Here is a 12,500-nt window from a genome sequence, read left to right on the forward strand (position 1 = left end):
TGTGAACGAAATTATATCTCACATATTTGAACTAGCCTCAGGGCTGCCATTGCTTTTTCAACAAAATTAGATCGCATATATTTGACCTAGCTTCAATTCTGCCATTGCTTTGTCAAAATTAGATTGCATATATTTGGCCTAGCTTCAATTCTGCCACTGCTTTCTCAACAAAATTCTATCAAATATATTTTTCATAAAGTGTATGAGTTTTTCATCGCGTGTTGGTAGCTTCCAATTTATAACTACTCGAATTTTACTGTGGGATTGGAAATCCTTTTCTTATTTCCGATAACAATCTGAGCTCATTCAGCTGCATTTGATGATGTAAGTTGAATGAGCCAATCTCCTAAAGTCTGAGTCATTTTGACGATTATACGCCCTTCTCTCATTATGAGGGCGTGGCGCCACAGGAATTAAGATTTCCGGCTCTCTGTAAGTTTTATTTTTTAACTAACCCATTGGTATAGTCTCGACATAAGCTGGTGTTAGTACACAATCATAATTGGGTAGAGTGGTGCGCAGCAAATCGGGAATCAAATCGCCCACACTCACCTTGACAATGTAGGTTTAGTGCCAAGTCATAAAGTCATTTATATATATGTATATATATATATATATATATATATATATATATATTTATATATATATGTATATATATACATATAAATATATATATATATATATATATATATATATATATATATATATATATATATATATATATATATATATATATATATACACCAACGTGTATATGTGTGTAGATGTTTTAAAATACCACCTCGTGTATATGGAAATGATAGATGTTTCTCTGTTATAAACCTGATTTGCAAATGCCAAAACATTATTAGAAAAGCATAGACAATATTGTTTATTTATTAAAACAAACATAAACCAGGGGATACCAGATCGTAGTAGTTTGCATGAAGCGTCGTGTGTGTTAAAGCAGTTTGAGAAGCATCATAAACTCGTTACAATGAGATTATAGCCGTATAATGTGACGCTGTCCATATGATGTCAGGAGTTTCGAGTTAATAACTCCTAAATTGCAAATTTGAAATGATGGATTTCAGAGGAGACTAAACATTTTAATTTAGAAAGACATTATTTGTAATGGTTCTGAATCAAGATGTAGGCCTTCTTGTTCTTCTTTGTCTACATCTTTTCCCACTTTTATGTGGGGTCGATGTTTCTGGTCAGATTTCTCCATCTACCTCTGTCCCACACCTCATCACCGTTAATCCCTTTGATCGAAGGTCATCCTTGATACAGTCCACCCACCTTCGCTTTGGTCTCCCTCTCCTTTTCGTTCCCTGTACCTCCATTTCCATCGCTCTCCTCCCAATATACTGTTCATCTCTTCTCATGACATGACCGTACCACCTCAGTCTACTTTCTTGAATCATTACCTCATTCTGTATCTTATCTCTTCTTGTCACCCCACACACTGAGGCGGGCAAGGCAGCCTCAACTTGGTGCCGGTCCCAAGCCCGGGTAAATGGGGAGGGTTGGCGGCAGGAAAGGCATCCGGCCATGAAAAATTAGCCAAAGCAACTATGGTAAGTGAGTATAATCAGAATCAAGATAAAGGCCAATGAAAAAAAAATCCAAATGAATTATTTAGTAGAATTTACTTTTGCTATTGGGTCCTTAAATGGATTCATCCATGGAATGCCAGAGCATAATTCTCTCACGTGGCAAAATTTAATAGCAAATAGTCACAAATGAAAAAAAAACATTAAAGAAGACTAGAATAACAAAATTGTTTAGAAATATATTTAGAAAATTATCTTTTTGATATTTATGCAAAATAATTTTATTAACGATTTTTATAATAGTATTAAAAGCTAAAGGTGATAGAGGTATAAAGTAAGGAGTTAATTTTATACGCTTAATCAGGAAATTTGAAAATTTTAATGAATTTGATAATGACAATAATCATCATCATCATCAACATCATCTCCCACGCCGATTGACGCAAAGGGCCTCGGTTAGATTTCGCCAGTCATCTCTATCTTGTGCTTTTAAATCAATACTTCTCCATTTATCATCGACTTCACACTTCATAGTAATAATTTTACTCATTTTAGTAATAATAATTTTAGAAATTTCAATAATTATTATTAATTTGAAGACATGAACGCTACAATTAATTTGAAAAAAACAAAGTTTTTTTTTTTTCACTTGAATACTTCTCGCCATTGGATCATTATGATCTCTTCTTAATACAATCGAGAGTCTAGAGAAGGGTGAAATTAATTATATGGAAACCCAATAAATAGGTCATTATATAAGGGGAGACGTGACCCTCCTGTACTTTTAAATTCATCAATATTGCCTCTTATAAAGAGTCGAGTGAAACCGAAGTGGGAGAAGGAAGATAGGTAGGGCGAACCCTTTAATTCTAATTGTCAAAAATAAGAAAAGATAAATTAATTATGTTTTAAGTAATTATTTTTCGTGAAGTTATTAGTGAAATCAGTTTATTTCGTTACTGGCAAGAATGCCCTCCAAAATTAAAGATATCATATACTGTGTATATATACAGTGTATATATATATATATATATATATATATATATATATGTATATACTGTATATGTGTATGTGTAAATACAGTATATAGACGTATATATGTATATATATTATGTATATACAGTATATATACTGTACATGTGTGTGTATATATATATATATATATATATATATATATATATATATATATATATATATATATATATCATCTCCTCCCACGCCTATTGACGCAAAGGGTTTCAGTTAGATTTTGCCAGTCGTCTCTTATATATATATATATATATGTATATATATATATATATATATATATATATATATATATATATATATATATATATATACATTCACTTAAAGTATTATATCACACATAATAAATAATTAAGATTCTAAATATATCTTATTATTATTATTATTATTATTATTATTATTATTATTACTAGCCAAGCTACAACCCTAGTTGGAAAAGCAAGATGCTATAAGCCCAAGGGCTCTAATAGGGAAAAATAGCTCAGTGAGGAAAGGAAATAAGGAAATAAATGATGAGAATAAATTAACAATAAATCATTCTAAAAACAGTAACAACGTCAAAACAGATATGTTCTATATAAACTATTAACAACGTCAAAAACAGATATGTCATATATAAACTATAAAAAGACTCATGTTAGCCTGGTCAACATGAAAACATTTGCTCCAACTTTGAACTTTTGAAGTTCTACTGATTCAACTACCCGATTAGGAAGATCTTTCCACAACTTGGTAACAGATGGAATAAAACTTCTAGAATACTGTGTAGTATTGAGCCTCATGATGGAGAAGGCTTGGCTATTAGAATTAACGGCCTGCGTAGTATTACGAACAGGATAGAATTATCCAGGAAGATCTGAATGTAGAGGATGGTCAGAGTTGTGAAAAATCTTATGCAACATGCATAATGTACTAATTGAACGACGGTGGCAAAGATTAATATCTAGATCAGGAATAAGAAATTTAATAGACCGTAAGTTTCTGTCCAACAAATTAAGATGAGAATCAGCAGTTGAACACCAGACAGGAGAACAATACCCAAAACAAGGTAGAATGAAAGAATTAAAACATTTGTTCAGAATAGATTGATCACCGAAAATCTTAAAAGAATTTCTCAATAAGCCAATTTTTTGTACAATTGAAGAAGACACAGACCTAATGTGTTTCTCAAAATTAAATTTGCTGTCGAGAATCACACCTAAAATTTTAAAAGTCATACAAATTTAAATAAACATCATCAATACTGAGATCCGGATGTTGAGGAGCCACCGTCCTTGACCTACCTACAATCATACTTTGAGTTTTGTTAGGATTCAACTTCATACCCCATAATTTGCACCATGCACTAATTTTAGCTAAATCTCTATTAAGGGATTCACCAACCCAAGATCTACATTCAGGGGATGGAACTAATGCAAAGAGAGTAGCATCATCTGCATATGCAACAAGCTTGTTTTCTAGGCCAAACCACATGTCATGTGTATATAGTATGAAAAGTAATGGGCCAAGAGCACTACCCTGTGGAACACCGGATATCACATTCCTATACTCACTATGTGCCCATCAACAACAACTCTTTGAGATCTATTACTTAAAAAATCAATAATAATGCTAAGAAACGACCCACCCACTCCCAACTGTTTGAGTTTGAAAACGAGGGCCTCATGATTAATACGGTCAAAGGCAGCACTAAAATCAAGGCCAATCATACGAACTTCCTGACCACAATCACGGGATTTCTGTACATGATTGGCGATTGTAAGAAGGGCATCACATGCTCCAAGGCCTTTACGAAAACCAAATTGCAAACTAGGGAATAGATGATTACCTTCAGCAAACCTATTAAGACGTTTTGCCAGAAGACGTTCAAAAACTTCTTATAATATGGAAGTTATGGAAATTGGGCGGTAATCAGTGGGACTTGAGCTACCACAAACACATTTACATAGAGGAGTAACATTACCAATTCTCCAACAAGTGCTGAAAGCTCCTCTTCTTGCTAACTTGCGCAAAATAACAGACAACTTTGGAGCTAAAAAATCTGCTGTCTTTATAAAGAAAATGACACGCTAGGTACAGTTTCTTAGCTTTAATTACCATCGAAACCAAGCATTATCAGACATCTTGATTGGAGGACCTTCCTTGTTCATTATAACACCAGGGAAATCAATTTATTAAGTCAAATCAATTATTGGACTTTTTCAGTAGAACTTCAAAAGTTCTAACTTGCAGCAAATATTTTTATGTTGAACAGGCTGACATAAGTGTTTTTATAGTTTGTATATGAAATATGTTTTACTGTTAATGATTTTAAAATAGTTTATTTCAATTGTTCATCTCTTCTTATATCGTTTATTTATTTCCTTATTTCCTTTCCTCACTAGGGTACTTTTCCATGTTGGAGCCCTTGGGCTGATAGCCTTTTGCTTTTCCAACAAGGCTTGTGGCTCATCTAGTAATAATAATAATAATAATAATAATAATAATAATAATAATATTTGCTCACAGACTGATTCAGATTCAAAATCAAAAAGACTTAGGGCATGGCAATTAGTAGGAGAAACAGAATTTAACAACTCCCCATGTTAAGCACTGAAATCCAATGGAGTTTTTATAGTATAGTATAGCATAGTATAATATAGTATAGTATAGTATCTTACCATAGCATTAAGAAGACAATCGAAGATATAATCATCCAAGTCATGACACCAATGTATGGAACCGAAATAAAAGTTGCTATGACTGCCACAAATTATCCTCTCTCTCTCTCTCTCTCTCTCTCTCTCTCTCTCTCTCTCTCTCTCTCTCTCTCTCTCTCTCTCTCTCTCTCTCTCTCTCTATTCCCCGAGAGGGCTATTTCTCCCCCAAGCTTTAGCTCTGGATTAAGCTGTCCGCTCCTTCAGAATTCCCTTAGGATATCTCTGAAAAAGGACGAATTTGCTGTGAGTCTTTCCCGGATATTCCTCTTCATAAAGTTGCTGATGAGACATTTCATGAGGTCTGAGAACATGAATCATGGTATCATATACCTATGTAACTTTTAATCGTTCTTTCTTTTGTGATGTATGATAATTTTCTTCCATATAACATGTAGGACAGCGTTTAAAAATAGTAATATACAATGCATATAAAGCAATACACACACACACACACACACACACACACATATATATATATATATATATATATATATATATATTTAATTAAATTTTTTGGATATATTGGTATATAAAGAATCTTTATATTCTCTATAAACTTATGAGCACAGATTCCGTAAATATCAGTTAGTGTCTGGCATTCCTTTAATACAGTGTCTGTAAAAAAATTTCATGTTTAAAACATATGGTGCATTAGCAAATATAAGATATTTCAATATACTGTGTCTAAGAAATGCTAATGTTTAAATCATATGGTGCATTAGCAGAGTCAAGAGATTTTAATATGCTGTCTAGCAAATTCAATTGTTTGAATCACATGGTACAAAAGGAGAGATAAGAGATTTCAGTATACGATGTATAACAAATTGAAATGTTAAAACCAAAAGATTCAATAAAGGTTTAAAGGTCGCTCAAGAATGGCAGAGTCGAGGGACAGTGACATTGCCCTAGAGACTGACCAATTATTATATGATCAGCGCCCACGCCTCTTCTCCACCAAGCTAGGACCAGGGAGGGCCAGGCACTGGCTGCTGATGACTCAGCAGATAGACCTATAGGCTCCCCCAAACCCCCCAACCTTAGCTCACAAGGATGGTAAGGTTGCAGACACTAATGGCACTAACGAGTCTGAGTGGGACTCGAACCCCCGACTGGCAAACTCCAGGCAGAGACGTTACCAATCAGGCCACAACAGAAACAAGAGATTTTGATATATTATGGCTACAAAAACCTAATGTTTAATTCAAATGGTGTATTAGCAGAGCCAAGAGATTGCAAGATACTATGTCTAAGAAATCCCAGTGTTCAAATCAAAAGGTACATTACCCGAGACAAAGGAAACATATATCCTATTCCTGCAAAAAAAAAGATTAAGAAACAAATCAAGCATCCTGAAGATGGCGAAGAAACAGTTACTTTAACTAGAGCGTGATGCGAACTTAGACCATTGATCTCTTCAGGCAGTTTGTTTTCTTAAATTTCATCAACAAATAGGATTTTCCGAGTCTTTCATAATTCCTTTCTAAAAAAAAAAAAATTATAAAAAAAAATAAAAATAAAAAAAATTAAAGGCTCTTAGCCTAATCTAGGACGAACTTCTGTAAAAGTGGGAAAGTTTTCGAAAAACAACACTTCTTATGCCGTTGAACTTAAAGAATTCCTGACTAAGAGGAAAGGAGGTCAGACTGACTTGGAGATTTTCAAAAAACCTTGGAATCTGGAAAACACAAGATGATATATCAGATTTATTTCCATTTGAATTAGTGTTCAAAAGAACAGAGATCTTTTTAAAGCGTTTGTTCTGATTGCGAAGAACTAATAGTTATCGAAAATAGGAAAAAACAAAATGTTAAATTAGATTTATTTCCATTTGAAATAGTGTTCAAAAGAACAGAGAGATCTTTTTAAAGACGTTTGTTCTGAATACGAAGAACTAATAACAATTGCAAACAAGAATGGGATGAAGCATCTTGTTAAAAATATGTTAAAATAATGATAAATAGTAATAAAATCAATGATGAACTATTCATTGGATGATAGTAGTAAGGGTGCAGGTTGAAAAAACTGCTTAAAAATCAAATAAAAAACATTAAAATCCATAAATAAAATAAAATGTTCCTTTCTTTTTATACTTGCAAATGTAAAACCGAAACGACTTTATTGTTATGCACTATCAGTTTCAAAATCAGGTTTTTGTAAAAGCCGTTGATTACACACCTATAAAAATCATCATCATCATCTCTCACGCTTATTGACGCAAAGGGAAACTGTTGGATTTCTCCAGTCGTCTCTATCTTGAGCTTTTAATTCAATACATCTCCATTCATTATCTCCTACTTCGCGCTTCATAGTCCTCAGCCAGTAGGCCTAGGTCTTCCAGCTCTTCAAATACCTTGTGGAGCACAGCTAAGCGTTTGGTGAACTGATCTCTCTTGGGGAATGCGAAGAGCATGTCCAAATTTGAATATTGTAACTCAAAGATAATTTCTTTAATAGGATCTTGTCAAATGTTCATTACCATTCAAATGTAATTTCTTAGTTTTTGTGAGGAAGATAAATTCATATTTCTTTTATTGATTCAACTATCACTAATAATAGAAGAAATTGATAAAAGCAGACATATAAGTGTAATTGCGAAATACAATTCTATTCATCGACCTTTCAATTTCAGTAATAAAAAGTTTTGGTATTCTAATATCCTTGATAGGACACAAACGCACACACATACACACATATATATATATATATATATATATATATATACATATATATATATATATATATATATATATATATATATATATATACACATACCAAGGCACTTCCCCCAATTTTGGCGGGTAGCCAACATCAAACAAATGAAAAAAGGGGACCTTACCTCTCTACATTCCTCCCAGCCTGACAAGGGACTCAAACTAGTACGCCTGGTACTGCTAGGGTGCCACAGCCCACCCTCCCCCGTTATCCACCACAGATGAAGCTTCATAACGCTGAATCCCCTACTGCTGCTACCTCTGCGGTCATCCAAGGCGACCGGAGGAAGCAGCAGGGCCTACCGGAACTGCGTCACAATCGCTCGCCATTCATTCCTATTTCTAGCACGCTCTCTTGCCTCGCTCACATCTATCCTCCTATCACCCAGAGCTTTCATCACTCCATCCATCCATCCAGGCCATGGCCTTCCTCTTGTACTTCTCCCATCAACTCTTGAATTCATCACCTTTAGCAGACAGCCATTTTTCATTCCTCAACATGGCCAAACCACCTCAACACATTCATATCCACTCTAACTGCTAACTCATTTCTTACACCCGTTCTCACCCTCACTACTTCGTTCCTAACCCTATCTACTCGAGATAAACCATCCATACTCCTTAGACACTTCATCTCAAACACATTCAATTTCTGTCTCTCCATCACTTTCATTCCCCACAACTCCGATCCATACATCAAAGTTGGTACAATCACTTTTTCATACAGAACTCTCTTTACATTCATGCCTAACCCTCTATTCTTTACCACTCCCTTCACTGCCCCCACCACTTTGCATTCCTCATTCACTCTCTGACGTACATCTGCTTCCACTCCACCATTTGCTGCAACAACAGACCCCAAGTACTTAAACTGATCCACCTCCTCAAGTAACTCTTCATTCAACATGACATTCAACCTCGCACCACCTTCCCTTCCCGTACATCTCATAACCTTACTCTTACCCACATTAACTCTCAACTTCCTTCTCTCGCACACCTTCCAAATTGTCACTAATCGGCCAAGCTTCTCTTACATGTCTGCAACCAGTACAGAATCATCCACAAACAACAACTGATTTACCTCACATTCATGATCATTCTCGTTCACCAGTTTTAATCCTCGTCCAAGCACTCGAGCATTCACCTCTCTCACCACTCCATCAACATACAAGTTGAACAACCACGGCGACATCACACATCCCTGTCTCAGCCCCACTCTCACCGGAAACCAATCACTCACTTCATTTCCTATTCTAACACATGCTTTACTACCTTTGTAGAAACTTTTCACTGCTTGCAACACCCTTCCACCAATTCCATATAACCTCATCACATTCCACATTGCTTCCCTATCAACTCTTATCATACCCTTTCTCCAGATCCATAAACACAACATACACCTCGTTACCTTTTGCTAAATATTTTTTGCATATCTGCCTACCTGTAGAAATCTAATTCATACAACCCCTGCCTCTTCTAAAACCACCCTGTACTTCTAAGATTGCATATTATATATATATATATATATATATATATATATATATATATATATATATATATTAGATATACAGTATATATATATATATATATATATATATGTATATATATATATATATATATATATATATATATTACGAATCATTTGGATTAGAAAAATGCTTTCAATAACGGAACTGTAGCATGATAGACAAAGCAATATTGAACAGGGTAGTGAAAGAAGTTGAATGCTTCGTAGGCAGCCACATAGCGCAAACCCTCCTCTTCCGAGCTAGAGGGGGAGACTGTAGATATATAAAATGTGAGACCGTTACACTAACCGACGTTAACATATATCATTCATACCTACAGTAACGTATTATGTACCTCATTTATTATATATGTCTCTTGTAAATAAATACATCTCTTATGTACTCATGTATGTATATGCATCATATTATCATGTTATTATGCATACAGATCCATTATACTATTAAGTGTGGCAACGCCCCGAAGACATGGCAACAATGTACCTTCCGGCCTTGGGGCATTGCACAGTTTGCTTGTATTATCGTTCGTCATCCAAGGCAGACCTTTTTCTCTTGTGTCAGTAGTGATTGTCAATGCTTTTTACCTCAATCCTTCTCTTTCTCTACACCGACGACCATCAATTCTCTCTTTTATCGATTCCTACGAAACTTATTTATGTCTTCAGGGTACGAGTGGTATCTCGTGTATACGGAAAGCCTTATTGGACGAAAATAGACAAATCTTCAATGATGTCACTTGGAGACGATGATTATTTAATGTCGACTCGACTACTGGGAGAATCAATTATTATTATTATTATTATTATTATTATTATTATCTAAGCTACAACCCAATTTGGAAAAGCATGATACTATAAGTCTAAGGGCTTCAACGGGGAAAAATAGCCAAGTGAGGAAAGGAAATAAGGAAATAAATAAACTATATGAGAAGTAATTGATAATTACAATAAGATATTTTAAGAACAGTAAAAGTATTGAAGCTAATCTTTCATATATAAACTATAAAAAGAGACTTATGTTAGTTAGCCTGTTCAACATGCAAATATTTGCTGCAAGTTTGAACTTATGAAATTCTTCCGATTCAACTACCGTATTAGGGAGATCATCCCACAATTGCAATTGTGGTCAAGCTACCTAAGTTTTTTAAATAATCATAATTTCATAATTTTTTTATTTTAAACAAATATTAATTATATGCATCGTCGATACAGGTTCATATCTACTACCTTGGGATAGAGTTCTCTTGTTTGAGGGTACACTCAAGCACAATATACTATCTTGTTTCTCTTCCTCTTGTTATTTTGAAGTTTTTATGGTCAATGTATGAAAGATTTATTTTAATTGTTGATATTGTTCTTAAAATTCTCTTTTAGTTTATTTCCTTATTTCCTTTCCTCACTGTGCAATTTTCCCTGTTGGGGCCCTTGGGCTTATAGCATCGTGCTTTTCCAACAAGGGTTGTAGCTTGGCAAATAATAATAATAATAATAATAATAATAATAATAATAATGATACTACTACTACTACTACTACTACTACTAATAATAATAATAATGATAATAATAATAATAATAAGTATAATAATAACAACAACAAAAACAACAACAACAACAACAAGTCTAATTCCAAAGGGATCTTCAACCTTCATAAAATAGTTTTCTTTTTCCTAAGGAAATATTGACATGTAAATAGTCTATCAGTCATTAGTTCGCTTTGCTTAATATCTTTATATTTAACCAGTTCCCTCAGGATTAAATGAAGAGAGTTTATACATTTGTCGGAATGTATGAGAAGTCAAGAAATCAATTTGAATTGACGACATTACAGTATGATATCATCTCCTCCTACGCCTGTTGACGCAAAGGGCCTCGGTTAGATTTCGCCAGTCGTCTCTATCTTGACCTTTTAATTCAATGCTTCATAGTCTTCAGCCATGTGGGCTTGGGTCTTCCAACTCTTCCAGAGATTAGTTCACCAAACAAGATGATATACTGAGATAGTATAATATAATAAGATAGTCACAGCTAGCCTTATGGTACGGATTATTATTATTATTATTATTATTATTATTATTATTATTATTATTATTATTATCCAAGCTATAACCCAAGTTTGAAAAGCAAGATGCTATGGGCCCAAGGGCTCCAATAGGGAAAAATAGCCCACTGAGGAAAGGAAATAAGGAAATAAATAAATGATGAGAATAAATTAACAATATATCATTCTAAGAACAGTAGCAACGTCAAAACAGGTTCGTCCTATATAAACTATTAACAACGTCAAAAACGGATATCATATTCATATATAAAGATTATGATTAAATGCGATATTAAACAATAATGAATTAAATAAGAATTAAACATTTTTATAGATATCCCATGACCATGCCAAAGGTAATTTATATCAAATCCTAAATCAGGTAGGAAATTTCATGCTGACGGCATAAAAATATACCCAATATGAATTTGCCGACTGTTCAACTTAGAGGTTAAGATCCGGGAGCACACTAGCGACTCTGTGGCGCCACAAAGCCACAGCATCGTGTGGTGGGGATGTGGTCTCCCATAGGTTTCCATTGTTTTCAAAGCCACGCCACGCCTGTGGCGGGGATGAGCGACAGAGAGCCACAGTCGCTAGTTTGCGCGGCAAAACTTGAAAACAATGGAAACCCTATGGGAGACCACATCCCCGCCACACGATGCTGTGGCTTTGTGGCGCCACAGAGTCGCTAGTGTGCTCCCGGCCTAAATTCCTCTCATGATTGGCAGAAGCAAGGGATAGTTGCTATGCCCTAGGCCTAGAGACTAACCCTACATATATATGATCAAAGCCCAAGCCTTCTCTCCCCCCTAGCTAGAACCAGGGAAGGCCAAACAATGACTCCCTCAACCTCCCCATCCTTAGCTCAGAAGGATGGTGAGGTTGCAGATAATACAAGAACCAATCAAGCTTAAGCGGGTCTCGAACCCCAGTCCAGCAGATCGCAAAGTAGGGACATTTCAA

General features: G+C 34.7%; 1 protein-coding gene across 6 annotated transcripts in view; it reads right to left on the reverse strand.

Moving 5' to 3' along the window:
- Positions 1-12,500, reverse strand: part of LOC137655857 (sodium/potassium/calcium exchanger Nckx30C-like) — a 705,766-nt gene that overhangs the window by 621,816 nt on the left and 71,450 nt on the right. The window lies entirely within an intron of this gene.

Source organism: Palaemon carinicauda, chromosome 16 (genome assembly GCF_036898095.1).
Source record: "Palaemon carinicauda isolate YSFRI2023 chromosome 16, ASM3689809v2, whole genome shotgun sequence".
Taxonomy (NCBI): Eukaryota; Metazoa; Arthropoda; class Malacostraca; order Decapoda; family Palaemonidae; genus Palaemon; species Palaemon carinicauda.